Below are 17,319 nucleotides of genomic sequence, written 5' to 3'. Positions count from 1 at the left end.
ACAATATATGATAAAATTCTGATCATATGTTACGTAATAAGGGGACACAAGGGGCCAGAATGCTAAATCTTTGACGCTTTATATCTCGAAAAGGGAGAATATTTTGATAAGCAATACTGAACAAAAGATGGTCAGAATAATGTTCTAAACAACATGCACTCTTTCAATTTTTGTCAGACGGCCCCATTAAGGACCTGAAGGGGTGGCCCCTAAATATTTCCATTCAGCATATCTCCACAACGAAAAGAAATCTCTGAATAGTTGTTGAACAAAAAGTCTTCAAAATCACAAGACCTTTCATTTGATATCAAGAAAAAGGGTCTGACCCTTCAAATTAGGGGCTGAGAGGGGCCAAAAGTCTTTCATCTATAACTCTTTAACCATCAATGATTTGTAATACATTACTGAAGCAAAAATGTTTATCTTAATGATTTACAACAATATATGATAAAATTCTTATCATATGTTACGTAATAAGGGGTCACAAGGGGTCAGAATACTAAATCTTTGACGCTTTATATCTCGAAAAGGGAGAATATTTTGATAAGCAATACTGAACAAAAGATGGTCAGAATAATGTTCTAAACAATATGCACTCTTTCAATTTTTGTCAGACGGCCCCATTAAGGACCTGAAGGGGTGGCCCCTAAATATTTCCATTCAGCATATCTCCACAACGAAAAGAAATCTCTGAATAGTTGTTGAACAAAAAGTCTTCAAAATCACAAGACCTTTCATTTGATATCAAGAAAAAGGGTCTGACCCTTCAAATTAGGGGCTGAGAGGGCCAAAAGTCTTTCATCTATAACTCTTTAACCATCAATGATTTGTAATACATTACTGAAGCAAAAATGTTTATCTTAATGATTTACAACAATATATGATAAAATTCTTATCATATGTTACGTAATAAGGGGTCACAAGGGGCCAGAATACTAAATCTTTGACGCTTTATATCTCGAAAAGGGAGAATATTTTGATAAGCAATACTGAACAAAAGATGGTCAGAATAATGTTCTAAACAACATGCACTCTTTCAATTTTTGTCAGACGGCCCCATTAAGGACCTGAAGGGGTGGCCCCTAAATATTTTCATTCAGCATATCTCCACAACGAAAAGAAATCTCTGAATAGTTGTTGAACAAAAAGTCTTCAAAATCACAAGATCTTTCATTTGATATCAAGAAAAAGGGTCTGACCCTTCAAATTAGGGGCTGAGAGGGGCCAAAAGTCTTTCATCTATAACTCTTTAACCATCAATAATTTGTAATACATTACATAAGCAAAAATGTTTATCTTAACGATTTACAACAATATATAATAAAATTCTGATCATATGTTACGTAATAAGGGGTCACAAGGGGCCAGAATGCTAAATCTTTGACGCTTTATATCTCGAAAAGGGAGAATATTTTGATAAGCAATACTGAACAAAAGATGGTCAGAATAATGTTCTAAACAATATGCACCCTTTCAATTTTTGTCAGACGGCCCCATTAAGGACCTGAAGGGGTGGCCCCTAAATATTTTCATTCAGCATATCTCCACAACGAAAAGAAATCTCTGAATAGTTGTTGAACAAAAAGTCTTCAAAATCACAAGATCTTTCATTTGATATCAAGAAAAAGGGTCTGACCCTTCAAATTAGGGGCTGAGAGGGGCCAAAAGTCTTTCATCTATAACTCTTTAACCATCAATGATTTGTAATACATTACTGAAGCAAAAATGTTTATCTTAATGATTTACAACAATATATGATAAAATTCTGATTATATGTTACGTAATAAGGGGACACAAGGGGCCAGAATTCTAAATCTTTGACGCTTTATATCTCGAAAAGGGAGAATATTTTGATAAGCAATACTGAACAAAAGATGGTCAGAATAATGTTCTAAACAACATGCACTCTTTCAATTTTTGTCAGACGGCCCCATTAAGGACCTGAAGGGGTGGCCCCTAAATATTTTCATTCAGCATATCTCCACAACGAAAAGAAATCTCTGAATAGTTGTTGAACAAAAAGTCTTCAAAATCACAAGATCTTTCATTTGATATCAAGAAAAAGGGTCTGACCCTTCAAATTAGGGGCTGAGAGGGGCCAAAAGTCTTTCATCTATAACTCTTTAACCATCAATGATTTGTAATACATTACTGAAGCAAAAATGTTTATCTTAATGATTTACAACAATATATAATAAAATTCTGATCATATGTTACGTAATAAGGGGACACAAGGGGCCAGAATTCTAAATCTTTGACGCTTTATATCTCGAAAAGGGAGAATATTTTGATAAGCAATACTGAACAAAAGATGGTCAGAATAATGTTCTAAACAACATGCACTCTTTCAATTTTTGTCAGACGGCCCCATTAAGGACCTGAAGGGGTGGCCCCTAAATATTTCCATTCAGCATATCTCCACAACGAAAAGAAATCTCTGAATAGTTGTTGAACAAAAAGTCTTCAAAATCACAAGACCTTTCATTTGATATCAAGAAAAAGGGTCTGACCCTTCAAATTAGGGGCTGAGAGGGGCCAAAAGTCTTTCATCTATAACTCTTTAACCATCAATGATTTGTAATACATTACTGAAGCAAAAATGTTTATCTTAATGATTTACAACAATATATGATAAAATTCTGATCATATGTTACGTAATAAGGGGTCACAAGGGGCCAGAATACTAAATCTTTGACGCTTTATATCTCGAAAAGGGAGAATATTTTGATAAGCAATACTGAACAAAAGATGGTCAGAATAATGTTTTAAACAACATGCACTCTTTCAATTTTTGTCAGACGTCCCCATTAAGGACCTGAAGGGGTGGCCCCTAAATATTTTCATTCAGCATATCTCCACAACGAAAAGAAATCTCTGAATAGTTGTTGAACAAAAAGTCTTCAAAATCACAAGATCTTTCATTTGATATCAAGAAAAAGGGTCTGACCCTTCAAATTAGGGGCTGAGAGGGGCCAAAAGTCTTTCATCTATAACTCTTTAACCATCAATAATTTGTAATACATTACTTAAGCAAAAATGTTTATCTTAACGATTTACAACAATATATAATAAAATTCTGATCATATGTTACGTAATAAGGGGTCACAAGGGGCCAGAATGCTAAATCTTTGACGCTTTATATCTCGAAAAGGAAGAATATTTTGATAAGCAATACTGAACAAAAGATTGTCAGAATAATGTTCTAAACAACATGCACTCTTTCAATTTTTGTCAGACGGCCCCATTAAGGACCTGAAGGGGTGACCCCTAAATATTTCCATTCAGCATATCTCCACAACGGAAGGAAATCTCTGAATAGTTGTTGAACAAAACATTTTCAAAATCACAAGACCTTTCAATTGATATCAAGAAAAAGGGGCTGACCCCTCAAATTATGGGCTCAGAGGAGCCAAAAGCATGCCATCTATAGCTCTTTGAAAATGCTATATAAATCAAAAGAATGAAAACTAAATATGGAAATCTATATATTATTATCTTTTAACAAAGATCATAGTCAAAATCATATCTCATCTTATCGAAAAATCGCACGGAAGACCTACTCGTTGCTCGCAACGAGATCTCATCTAGTTATTATTATTATTCTTACCGATTTTGTGCACGCAAGTTCTCGGTAACGTCTTGGCCGATTTTCATGAAACTTTCAGATCTGATAGGTATTGATCTGAACCTTATTGGAAATTTTTTCCGTTGATGACGTAACTTTCCATCTCGAGATATTTAGGATTTTCTGATTTTCAGAGGGTCGGCTTGTCCTGGAAACTCCTCCGAAACGACTTAAGATATTGAGTCAAGATTTTCAGTGAAGGTAGGGGAAGGTTGGTAGATTTGCAGGCAGGTGTCGAAATCTCTCTAGCGCAAAAGGCGCCGAAGCTCGGTAGGGCTCAAAAAATGTCTCAGAAACATCTCACAAAATTTTACACCTTTTCTATCATATCTTCATACATGTTAAGAATTTGTTAAAACATATAGAAGAAAAGTTGTGCAGAATGATACGACCTTTCATTTGATATCAAGAAAAAGGGGCTGGCCTCTCAAATTAGGGGCTCAGAGGGGCCAAAAGTCTTTCATCGTTAACTCTTTAACGATCAATAATTTGTAATACATTATTGAAGCAAAGATGCTTATCTTAACGATTTACATCAATATATGATAAGATTCTGATCATATGTTACATAATAAGGGGTCACAAGGGGCCAGAATGCTAAATCTTTGACGCCTTATATCTCGAAAAGGAGGAATATTTTGATAAGCAATACTGAACAAAAGATGGTCAGAATAAAGTTCTAAACAATATGCACCCTTTCAATTTTTGTCAAACGGCCCCATTAAGGACTTGGAGGGGTGGCCCCTAAATATTTCCATTCAGCATATCTCCACAACCAAAGGAAATCTCTGAATAGTTGTTGAACAAAAAGTCTTCAAAATCACAAGATCTTTCATTTGATATCAAGAAAAAGGGGCTGACCCCTCAATTTAGGGGCTCAGAGGGGCCAAAAGTCTTCAACCTATAACTCTTTAACGATCAATAATTTGTAATACATTACTGAAGCAAAGATGCTTATCTTAACGATTTACAACAATATATGATAAGATTCTGATCATATGTTACGTAATAAGGGGTCACTAGGGGCCAGAATGCTAAATCTTTGACGCTTTATATCTCGAAAAGGGGGAGTATTTTGATAAGCAATACTGAACAAAAGATGGTCAGAATAATGTTCTAAACAATATGCACCCTTTCAATTTTTGTCAAACGGCCCCATTAAGGACTTGGAGGGGTTGCCCCTAAATATTTCCATTCAGCATATTTCCACAACGAAAAGAAATCTCTGAATAGTTGTTGAACGAAAGGTTTTCAAAATCACAAGACCTTTCAATTGATATCAAGAAAAAGGGGCTGACCCCTCAAACTAGGGGTTCGGAGGGACCAAAAGCAATTCATCGATAGCTCTTTGATAATGTATATAAATCAAAGGATTGAAATCTAATTAGGGAAGTCTATATATATTATTATCTTTTAACAAAGATCATAGTCAAAATCATATCTCATCTTATCGAAAAATCGGACGGAAGACCTACTCGTTGCTCGCAACGAGATCTCATCTAGTTATTATTATTATTCTTTTTTTTTTTTCCTTACCGATTTTGTGCAGAAGATTTCTCGGAGATCGCTCGATCGATTTGCTTCAAATTTTCAGGGTTAATGCGTTGCTATCTGAAGTTTATAACGGCATTTCAGTTTTTGAAAAATCACTTCTGGTTAGAAGTTATCGCCCTTTGATCGATTTTTAGATAGACCTTGTGTCTGCACAAAAACTCAAGAACGACAAATGCTAGAGTGTTGAAAGTTTCAGTGGTGATAGAGGACATGTTCTAGATGTGCACCTTGGTTTTCAAATTTTCCGGAAGTGCGAAGTATGGAGGCTCGGTAGGGGTCGAAATTTAGAACGAAATTTTTGAGTGAATTTTAAAGACATTTCTTATAATAACATTTTAAATAAAAGTATTTTGTTAAAATATATTGAACAAAAAGTCTTCAAAATCAAAAGACCTTTCATTTGATATCAAGAAAAAGGGGCTGACCCCTCAAATTAGGGGCTCAGAAGGGCCAAAAGTCTTTTATCTATAACTCTTTAATGATCAATATTTTGTTATAAATTACTGAAGCAAAAATGTTCATCTTAACATTCTGCAACTATATATTATAAAATTTTGATCATATGTTACGTAACAAGGTGCCATAAGGGGCCAGAATGCTAAATCTTTGACACTTTATATCTCGAAAAGGAGAAATATTTTGATAAGCAATATTGAACAAAAGATGTTCAGAATAATGTTCTAAACAATATACACCCTTTTAATTTTTGCAAGACATCCCCATTAAGGACTTGGAGGGCTGGCCCCTAAATATTGTTTTTCTATATATCTCTTAAATGAAAGGAAATTTCTGAATAGTTGTTGAACAAAAAGTCTTTGAAATCACAAGACCTTTCATTTGATATCAAGAAAAAGGGGCTGACCCCTCAAATTAGGGGCTCAGAAGGGCCAAAAATCTTTTATCTATAACTCTTTAATGATCAATATTTTGTTATAAATTACTGAAGCAAAAATGTTCATCTTAACATTCTGCAACTATATATTATAAAATTTTGATCATATGTTACGTAACAAGGGGCCATAAGGGGCCAGAATGCTAAATCTTTGACACTTTGTATCTCGAAAAGGAGAAATATTTTGATAAGCAATATTGAACAAAAGATGTTCAGAATAGTGTTCTAAACAATATACACCCTTTTAATTTTTGCAAGACATCCCCATTAAGGACTTGGAGGGCTGGCCCCTAAATATTGTTATTCTATATATCTCTTAATCGAAAGGAAATTTCTGAATAGTTGTTGAACAAAAAGTCTTCAAAATTACAAGACCTTTCATTTGATATCAAGAAAAAGGGGCCGACCCTCAAATTAGGGGCTCAGAAGGGCCGAAAGTCTTTTATCTATAACTTTTTTATGATCAATATTTTGCTATAAATTACTGAAGCAAAAATGTTCATATTAATATTTTGCAGCTATATATTGTAAAGTTTTGATCATATGTTGCGTAATAAGGGACCGTAATTGGCCAGAATGCTAAATCTTTGACACTTTATATCTCGAAAAGGGGAAATATTTTGATAAGCAATATTGAACAAAAGATGATCAGAATAATGTTTAAAACAATATGCATCCTTTCACTTTTATAGACAAATATCTCAGTCAAGATCTTGATTAATCTCATCCAAAATCAGACGGAAGACCCACTCGTTGCTCGCAACGAGAACCATCTAGTTATTATTATTAAGGTCTTCCGTCTCCAACGGAAGACCTTATTGTTTTCGTTCGGTTTCTTTTTCCCTATTATTATTATTATTATTATTATTATTATTATTCTTACCGATTTTGTGCACGCGAGTTCTCGAAAACGTCTTGGCCGATTTTCGTGAAATTTTCAGATCTGATAGGTATTGATCTGAACCTTATTGGAAATTTTTTCCGTTGATGACGTCACTTTCTATCTCGAGATATTTAGGATTTTTTGAATTTTAGAGGGTCGGCTTGTCCTGGAAACTCCTCCGAAACGACTTAAGATATTGATTTAAGATTTTCAGTGAAGGTAGGGGAAGGTTGGTAGATTTGCGGGCAGGTGTCCAAATCTCTCTAGCGCAAAAGGCGCCGAAGCTCGGTAGGGCTCAAAAAATGTCTCAGCAACATCTCACAAAATTTTACACCTTTTCTTTCATATCTTCATACCTGTTAAGAATTTGTTAAAACATATAGAAGAAAAGTTGTGCAGAATGACACGACCTTTCATTTGTTATCAAGGAAAAGGGGCTGACTCCTCATATTAGGGGCTCAGAGGGGCCAAAAGTCTTTCATCTATAACTCTTTAACGATCAATAATTTGTAATACATTACTGAAGCAAAGATGCTTATCTTAACGATTTACAACAATATATGATAAGATTTTGATCATATGTTACGTAATAAGGGGTCATAAGGGGCCAGAATGCTAAATCTTTGACGCTTTATATCTCGAAAAGGGGGAACATTTTGATAAGCAATACTGAACAAAAGATGGTCATAGAATAATGTTCTAAACAATATGCACCCTTTCAATTTTTGTCAAACGGCCCCATTAAGGACTTGGTGGGGTGGCCCCTAAATATTTCCATTCAGCATATCTCCACAACGAAAAGAAATCTCTGAATAGTTGTTGAACAAAAAGTCTTCAAAAACACAAGATCTTTTATTTGATATCAAGAAAAAGGGGGCTGACCCCTCAAATTAGGGGCTTAGAGGGGCCAAAATTCTTTCACCTCTAACTCTTTAACGATCAGTAATTTGTAATACATTACTGAAGCAAAGATGTTTATCTTAACGATTTACAACAATATATGATAAGATTTTGATCATATGTTACGTAATAAGGGGTCATAAGGGGCCAGAATGCTAAATCTTTGACGCTTTATATCTCGAAAAGGGGGAATATATTGATAAGCAATACTGAACAAAAGATGGTCAGAATAATGTTCTAAACAATATGCAACCTTTCAATTTTTGTCAAACGGCCCCATGAAGGACTTGGAGGGGTGGCCCCTAAATATTTCCATTCAGTATATCTCCATAACGAAAAGAAATCTCTGAATAGTTGTTGAACAAAAAGTCTTCAAAATCACAAGATCCTTCATTTGATATCAAGAAAAAGGGTCTGATCCCTCAAATTAGGGGCTCAGAAGGGCCAAAAGTCTTTCATCTATAATTCTTTAACAATCAATAATTTGTAATATATTACTGAAGCAAAGATGCTTATCAAAACAATTGACAACAATTTATGATAAGATTTTGATCATATGTTACGTAATAAGGGGTCATAAGGAGCCAGAATGCTAAATCTTTGACGCTTTATATCTCGAAAAGGGGGAACATTTTGATAAGCAATACTGAACAAAAGATGGTCAGAATAATGTTCTAAACAATATGCACCCTTTCAATTTTTGTCAAACGGCCCCATTAAGGACTTGGAGGGGTAGCCCCTAAATATTTCCATTCAGTATATCTCCACAACGGAAAGAAATCTCTGAATAGTTGTTGAACAAAAAGTCTTCAAAATCACAAGATCTTTTATTTGATATCAAGAAAAAGGGTCTGACCCCTCAAATTAGGGGCTTAGAGGGGCCAAAATTCTTTCACCTCTAACTCTTTAACGATCAGTAATTTGTAATACATTACTGAAGCAAAGATGTTTATCTTAACGATTGACAACAATATATGATAAGATTCTGATCATATGTTACGTAATAAGGGGTCACAAGGGGCCAGAATGCTAAATCTTTGATGCTTTATATCTCGAAAAGGGGGAATATTTTGATAAGCAATACTGAACAAAAGATGGTCAGAATAATATTCTAAACAATATGCACCCTTTCAATTTTGTTAATCGGCCCCATTAAGGACTTGGTGGGGTGGCCCCTAAATATTTCAATTCAGCATATCTCCACAACGAAAAGAAATCTCTGAAAATTTCGTGAACAAAACGTTTCCAAAATCAGAAGACCTTTCAATTGATATCAAGAAAAAGGAGCTGACCCCTCAAACTAGGGGCTCAGAGGGGCCAAAAGCCTGTCATCTATAGCTCTTTGATAATGTTATATAAATCAAAAGAATGAAATCTAATTAGGGAAGTCTATATATTATTATCTTTCAACAAAGATCATAGTCAAAATCATATCTCATCTTATTGAAAAATCGGACGGAAGACCTACTCGTTGCTCGCAACGAGATCTCATCTAGTTATTATTATTATTCTTACCGATTTTGTGCACGCAAGTTCTCGGTAACGTCTTGGCCGATTTTCATGAAACTTTCAGATCTGATAGGTATTGATCTGAACCTTATTGGAATTTTTTTTCGTTGATTACGTCACTTTCCATCTCGAGATATTTAGGATTTTCTGATTTTCAGAGGGTCGGCTTGTCCTGGAAACTCCTCCGAAACGGCTTAAGATATTGAGTCAAGATTTTCAGTGAAGGTAGGGGAAGGTTTGTAGATTTGCAGGCAGGTGTTCAAATCTCTCTAGCTCAAAAGGCGCCGAAGCTCGGTAGGGCTCAAAAAATGTCTCAGAAACATCTCACAAAATTTTACACCTTTTCTTTTGTATCTTCATACATGTTAAGAATTTGTTAAAACATATAGAAGAAAAGGTGTGCAGAATGATACGACCTTTCATTTGATATCAAGAAAAAGGGGCTGACCCCTCAAATTAGGGTCTCAGAGGGGCCAAAAGTCTTCAACCTATAACTCTTTAACGATCAATAATTTGTAATACATTATTGAAACAAAGATGCTTATCTTAACGATTTACATCAATATATTATAAGATTTTGATCATATGTTACATAATAAGGGGTCACAAGGGGCCAGAATACTAAATCTTTGACGCTTTATATCTCGAAAAGGGGGGATATTTTGATAAGCAATACTGAACAAAAGATGGTCAGAATAATGTTCTAAACAACATGCACTCTTTCAATTTTTGTCAGACGGCCCCATTAAGGACCTGAAGGGGTGACCCCTAAATATTTCCATTCAGCATATCTCCACAACGGAAGGAAATCTCTGAATAGTTGTTGAACAAAACATTTTCAAAATCACAAGACCTTTCAATTGATATCAAGAAAAAGGGGCTGACCCCTCAAATTATGGGCTCAGAGGGGCCAAAAGCATGCCATCTATAGCTCTTTGAAAATGCTATATAAATCAAAAGAATGAAAACTAAATATGGAAATCTATATATTATTATCTTTTAACAAAGATCATAGTCAAAATCATATCTCATCTTATCGAAAAATCGCACGGAAGACCTACTCGTTGCTCGCAACGAGATCTCATCTAGTTATTATTATTATTCTTACCGAATTTGTGCACGCAAGTTCTCGGTAACGTCTTGGCCGATTTTCATGAAACTTTCAGATCTGATAGGTATTGATCTGAACCTTATTGGAAATTTTTTTCGTTGATGACGTAACTTTCCATCTCGAGATATTTAGGATTTTCTGATTTTCAGAGGGTCGGCTTGTCCTGGAAACTCCTCCGAAACGACTTAAGATATTGAGTCAAGATTTTCAGTGAAGGTAGGGGAAGGTTGGTAGATTTGCAGGCAGGTGTCGAAATCTCTCTAGCGCAAAAGGCGCCGAAGCTCGGTAGGGCTCAAAAAATGTCTCAGAAACATCTCACAAAATTTTACACCTTTTCTATCATATCTTCATACATGTTAAGAATTTGTTAAAACATATAGAAGAAAAGTTGTGCAGAATGATACGACCTTTCATTTGATATCAAGAAAAAGGGGCTGGCCTCTCAAATTAGGGGCTCAGAGGGGCCAAAAGTCTTTCATCGTTAACTCTTTAACGATCAATAATTTGTAATACATTATTGAAGCAAAGATGCTTATCTTAACGATTTACATCAATATATGATAAGATTCTGATCATATGTTACATAATAAGGGGTCACAAGGGGCCAGAATGCTAAATCTTTGACGCCTTATATCTCGAAAAGGAGGAATATTTTGATAAGCAATACTGAACAAAAGATGGTCAGAATAAAGTTCTAAACAATATGCACCCTTTCAATTTTTGTCAAACGGCCCCATTAAGGACTTGGAGGGGTGGCCCCTAAATATTTCCATTCAGCATATCTCCACAACCAAAGGAAATCTCTGAATAGTTGTTGAACAAAAAGTCTTCAAAATCACAAGATCTTTCATTTGATATCAAGAAAAAGGGGCTGACCCCTCAATTTAGGGGCTCAGAGGGGCCAAAAGTCTTCAACCTATAACTCTTTAACGATCAATAATTTGTAATACATTACTGAAGCAAAGATGCTTATCTTAACGATTTACAACAATATATGATAAGATTCTGATCATATGTTACGTAATAAGGGGTCACTAGGGGCCAGAATGCTAAATCTTTGACGCTTTATATCTCGAAAAGGGGGAGTATTTTGATAAACAATACTGAACAAAAGATGGTCAGAATAATGTTCTAAACAATATGCACCCTTTCAATTTTTGTCAAACGGCCCCATTAAGGACTTGGAGGGGTTGCCCCTAAATATTTCCATTCAGCATATTTCCACAACGAAAAGAAATCTCTGAATAGTTGTTGAACGAAAGGTTTTCAAAATCACAAGACCTTTCAATTGATATCAAGAAAAAGGGGCTGACCCCTCAAACTAGGGGTTCGGAGGGACCAAAAGCAATTCATCGATAGCTCTTTGATAATGTATATAAATCAAAGGATTGAAATCTAATTAGGGAAGTCTATATATATTATTATCTTTTAACAAAGATCATAGTCAAAATCATATCTCATCTTATCGAAAAATCGGACGGAAGACCTACTCGTTGCTCGCAACGAGATCTCATCTAGTTATTATTAGGGTCTTCCGTCTTCTTCGGAAGACCCTTCTATTATTCTATTGTTGATTTTTCACTTTTCTTTTTATTATTATTATTCTTTTTTTTTTCCTTACCGATTTTGTGCAGAAGATTTCTCGGAGACCGCTCGATCGATTTGCTTCAAATTTTCAGGGTTAATGCGTTGCTATCTGAAGTTTATAACGCCATGTCAGTTTTTGAAAAATCACTTCCGGTCGGAAGTTATCGCCCTTTGATCGATTTTTAGATAGACCTTGTGTCTGCACAAAAACTCAAGAACGACAAATGCTAGAGTATTGAAACTTTCAGTGGTGATAGAGGACATGTTCTAGATGTGCACCTTGGTTTTCAAATTTTCCGGAAGTGCGAAGTATGGAGGCTCGGTAGGGGTCGAAATTTAGGACGAAATTTTTGAGTGAATTTTAGAGACATTTCTTATAATAACATTTTAAATAAAGATATTTTGTTAAAATATATTGAACAAGAAGTCTTCAAAATCACAAGACCTTTTATTTGATATCAAGAAAAAGGGGCTGACCCCTCAAATTAGGGGCTCAGAAGGGCCAAAAGTCTTTTATCTATAACTCTTTAATGATCAATATTTTGTTATAAATTACTGAAGCAAAAATGTTCATCTTAACATTCTGCAACTATATATTATAAAATTTTGATCATATGTTACGTAATAAGGGGCCATAAGGGGCCAGAATGCTAAATCTTTGACACTTTGTATCTCGAAAAGGAGAAATATTTTGATAAGCAATATTGAACAAAAGATGTTCAGATTATTGTTCTTAACAATATACACCCTTTTAATTTTTGCAAGACATCCCCATTAAGGACTTGGAGGGCTGGCCCCTAAATATTGTTATTCTACATATCTCTTAAACGAAAGGAAATTTCTGAATAGTTGTTGAACAAAAAGTCTTCAAAATCACAAGACCTTTTATTTGATATCAAGAAAAAGGGGCTGACCCCTCAAATTAGGGGCTCAGAAGGGCCAAAAGTCTTTTATCTATAACTCTTTAATGATCAATATTTTGTTATAAATTACTGAAGCAAAAATGTTCATCTTAACATTCTGCAACTATATATTATAAAATTTTAATCATATGTTATGTAATAAGGGGCCAGAATGCTAAATCTTTGACACTTTGTATCTCGAAAAGGAGAAATATTTTGATAAGCAATATTGAACAAAAGATGTTCAGAATAATGTTCTTAACAATATACACCCTTTTAATTTTTGCAAGACATCCCCATTAAGGACTTAGAGGGCTGGCCCCTAAATATTGTTATTCTATATATCTCTTAAACGAAAGGAAATTTCTGAATAGTTGTTGAACAAAAAGTCTTCAAAATCACAAGACCTTTCATTTGATATCAAGAAAAAGGGGCTGACCCCTCAAATTAGGGGCTCAGAAGGGCCAAAAGTCTTTCATCTATAACTCTTTAATGATCAATATTTTGTTATAAATTACTGAAGCAAAAATGTTCATCTTAACATTCTGCAACTATATATTAAAAAATTTGGATCAAATGTTACGTAATAAGGGGCCAGAAGGGGCCAGAATGGCTAAATCTTTGACACTTTATATCTCGAAAAGGAGAAATATTTTGATAAGCAATATCGAACAAAAGATGTTCAGAATAATGTTCTTAACAATATACACCCTTTTAATTTTTGCAAAACATCCCCATTAAGGACCTGGAGGGCTGGCCCCTAAATATTGTTATTCTATATATCTCTTAAACGAAAGGAAATTTCTGAATAGTTGTTGAACAAAAAGTCTTCAAAATCACAAGACCTTTTATTTGATATCAAGAAAAAGGGGCTGACCCCTTAAATTAGGGGCTCAGAAGGGCCAAAAGTCTTTTATCTCTAACTTTTTAATGATCAATATTTTGTTATACATTACTGAAGCAAAAATGTTTATCTTAACATTCTGTAGCTATATATTATAAAATTTTGATCATATGTTACGTAATAAGGGGCCATAAGGGGCCAGAATGCTAAATCTTTGACACTTTTTATCTCGAAAAGGAGAAATATTTTGATAAGCAATATTGAACAAAAGATGTTCAGAATAATGTTCTAAACAATATACACCCTTTTAATTTTTGCAAGACATCCCCATTAAGGACTTGGAGGGCTGGTCCCTAAATATTGTTATTCTATATATCTCTTAAACGAAAGGAAATTTCTGAATAGTTGTTGAACAAAAAGTCCTCAAAATCACAAGACCTTTCATTTGATATCAAGAAAAAGGGGCTGACCCCTCAAACTAGGGGCTCAGAAGGGCCAAAAGTCTTTTATCTATAACTCTTTAATGATCAATATCTTGTTATAAATTACTGAAGCAAAAATGTTTATGTTCAAATTCTGCAACTATATATTATAAAATTTTGGTCATATGTTACGTAATAAGGGGCCATAAGGGGCCAGAATGCTAAATCTTTGACACTTTGTATCTCGAAAAGGAGAAATATTTTGATAAGCAATATTGAAAAAAAGATGTTCAGAATAATGTTCTAAACAATATACACCCTTTTAATTTTTGCAAGACATCCTTATTAAGGACTTGGAGGGCTGGCCCCTAAATATTGTTATTCTATATATCTCTTAAACGAAAGGAAATTTCTGAATAGTTGTTGAACAAAAAGTCTTCAAAATCACAAGACCTTTCATTTGATATCAAGAAAAAGGGGCTGACCCCTCAAACTAGGGGCTCAGAAGGGCCAAAAGTCTTTTATCTATAACTCTTTAATGATCAATATTTTGTTATAAATTACTGAAGCAAAAATGTTCATCTTAACATTCTGCAACTATATATTATAAAATTTTGATCATATGTTACGTAATAAGGGGCCATAAGGGGCCAGAATGCTAAATCTTTGACACATTATATCTCGAAAAGGGGAAATATTTTGATAAGCAATATTGAACAAAAATTGGTCAGAATAATGTTTTTAACAATATGCATCCTTTAATTTTTTATAGACGAATATCTCAGTCAAGATCTTGACGAATCTTATCCAAAATCAGACGGAAGACCCACTTGTTGCTCGCAACGAGAACCATCTAGTTATTATTCTTTTTTTTTTTCCTTACCGATTTTGTGCAGAAGATTTCTCGGAGATCGCTCGATCGATTTGCTTCAAATTTTCAGGGTTAATGCGTTGCTATCTGAAGTTTATAACGGCATTTCAGTTTTTGAAAAATCACTTCTGGTTAGAAGTTATCGCCCTTTGATCGATTTTTAGATAGACCTTGTGTCTGCACAAAAACTCAAGAACGACAAATGCTAGAGTGTTGAAAGTTTCAGTGGTGATAGAGGACATGTTCTAGATGTGCACCTTGGTTTTCAAATTTTCCGGAAGTGCGAAGTATGGAGGCTCGGTAGGGGTCGAAATTTAGAACGAAATTTTTGAGTGAATTTTAAAGACATTTCTTATAATAACATTTTAAATAAAAGTATTTTGTTAAAATATATTGAACAAAAAGTCTTCAAAATCAAAAGACCTTTCATTTGATATCAAGAAAAAGGGGCTGACCCCTCAAATTAGGGGCTCAGAAGGGCCAAAAGTCTTTTATCTATAACTCTTTAATGATCAATATTTTGTTATAAATTACTGAAGCAAAAATGTTCATCTTAACATTCTGCAACTATATATTATAAAATTTTGATCATATGTTACGTAACAAGGTGCCATAAGGGGCCAGAATGCTAAATCTTTGACACTTTATATCTCGAAAAGGAGAAATATTTTGATAAGCAATATTGAACAAAAGATGTTCAGAATAATGTTCTAAACAATATACACCCTTTTAATTTTTGCAAGACATCCCCATTAAGGACTTGGAGGGCTGGCCCCTAAATATTGTTATTCTATATATCTCTTAATCGAAAGGAAATTTCTGAATAGTTGTTGAACAAAAAGTCTTCGAAATCACAAGACCTTTCATTTGATATCAAGAAAAAGGGGCTGACCCCTCAAATTAGGGGCTCAGAAGGGCCAAAAATCTTTTATCTATAACTCTTTAATGATTAATATTTTGTTATAAATTACTGAAGCAAAAATGTTCATCTTAACATTCTGCAACTATATATTATAAAATTTTGATCATATGTTACGTAATAAGGGGCCATAAGGGGCCAGAATGCTAAGTCTTTGACACTTTGTATCTCGAAAAGGAGAAATATTTTGATAAGCAATATTGAACAAAAGATGTTCAGAATAATGTTCTAAACAATATACACCCTTTTAATTTTTGCAAGACATTCCCATTAAGGACTTGGAGGGCTGGCCCCTAAATATTGTTTTTCTATATATCTCTTAAATGAAAGGAAATTTCTGAATAGTTGTTGAACAAAAAGTCTTTGAAATCACAAGACCTTTCATTTGATATCAAGAAAAAGGGGCTGACCCCTCAAATTAGGGGCTCAGAAGGGCCAAAAATCTTTTATCTATAACTCTTTAATGATCAATATTTTGTGATAAATTACTGAAGCAAAAATGTTCATCTTAACATTCTGCAACTATATATTATAAAATTTTGATCATATGTTACGTAACAAGGGGCCATAAGGGGCCAGAATGCTAAATCTTTGACACTTTGTATCTCGAAAAGGAGAAATATTTTGATAAGCAATATTGAACAAAAGATGTTCAGAATAGTGTTCTAAACAATATACACCCTTTTAATTTTTGCAAGACATCCCCATTAAGGACTTGGAGGGCTGGCCCCTAAATATTGTTATTCTATATATCTCTTAATCGAAAGGAAATTTCTGAATAGTTGTTGAACAAAAAGTCTTCAAAATTACAAGACCTTTCATTTGATATCAAGAAAAAGGGGCCGACCCTCAAATTAGGGGCTCAGAAGGGCCGAAAGTCTTTTATCTATAACTTTTTTATGATCAATATTTTGCTATAAATTACTGAAGCAAAAATGTTCATATTAATATTTTGCAGCTATATATTGTAAAGTTTTGATCATATGTTGCGTAATAAGGGACCGTAATTGGCCAGAATGCTAAATCTTTGACACTTTATATCTCGAAAAGGGGAAATATTTTGATAAGCAATATTGAACAAAAGATGATCAGAATAATGTTTAAAACAATATGCATCCTTTCACTTTTATAGACAAATATCTCAGTCAAGATCTTGATTAATCTCATCCAAAATCAGACGGAAGACCCACTCGTTGCTCGCAACGAGAACCATCTAGTTATTATTATTAAGGTCTTCCGTCTCCAACGGAAGACCTTATTGTTTTCGTTCGGTTTCTTTTTCCCTATTATTATTATTATT

This window comes from Saccostrea echinata, unplaced genomic scaffold (genome assembly GCF_033153115.1).
Source record: "Saccostrea echinata isolate AGI-Se365-2 ecotype Australia unplaced genomic scaffold, CSIRO_AGI_Sech_v1 ptg000051l, whole genome shotgun sequence".
Lineage (NCBI taxonomy): Eukaryota > Metazoa > Mollusca > Bivalvia > Ostreida > Ostreidae > Saccostrea > Saccostrea echinata.
The sequence above is the reverse complement of the archived record's forward strand: the minus strand, read 5'-3'. Positions refer to the sequence as shown.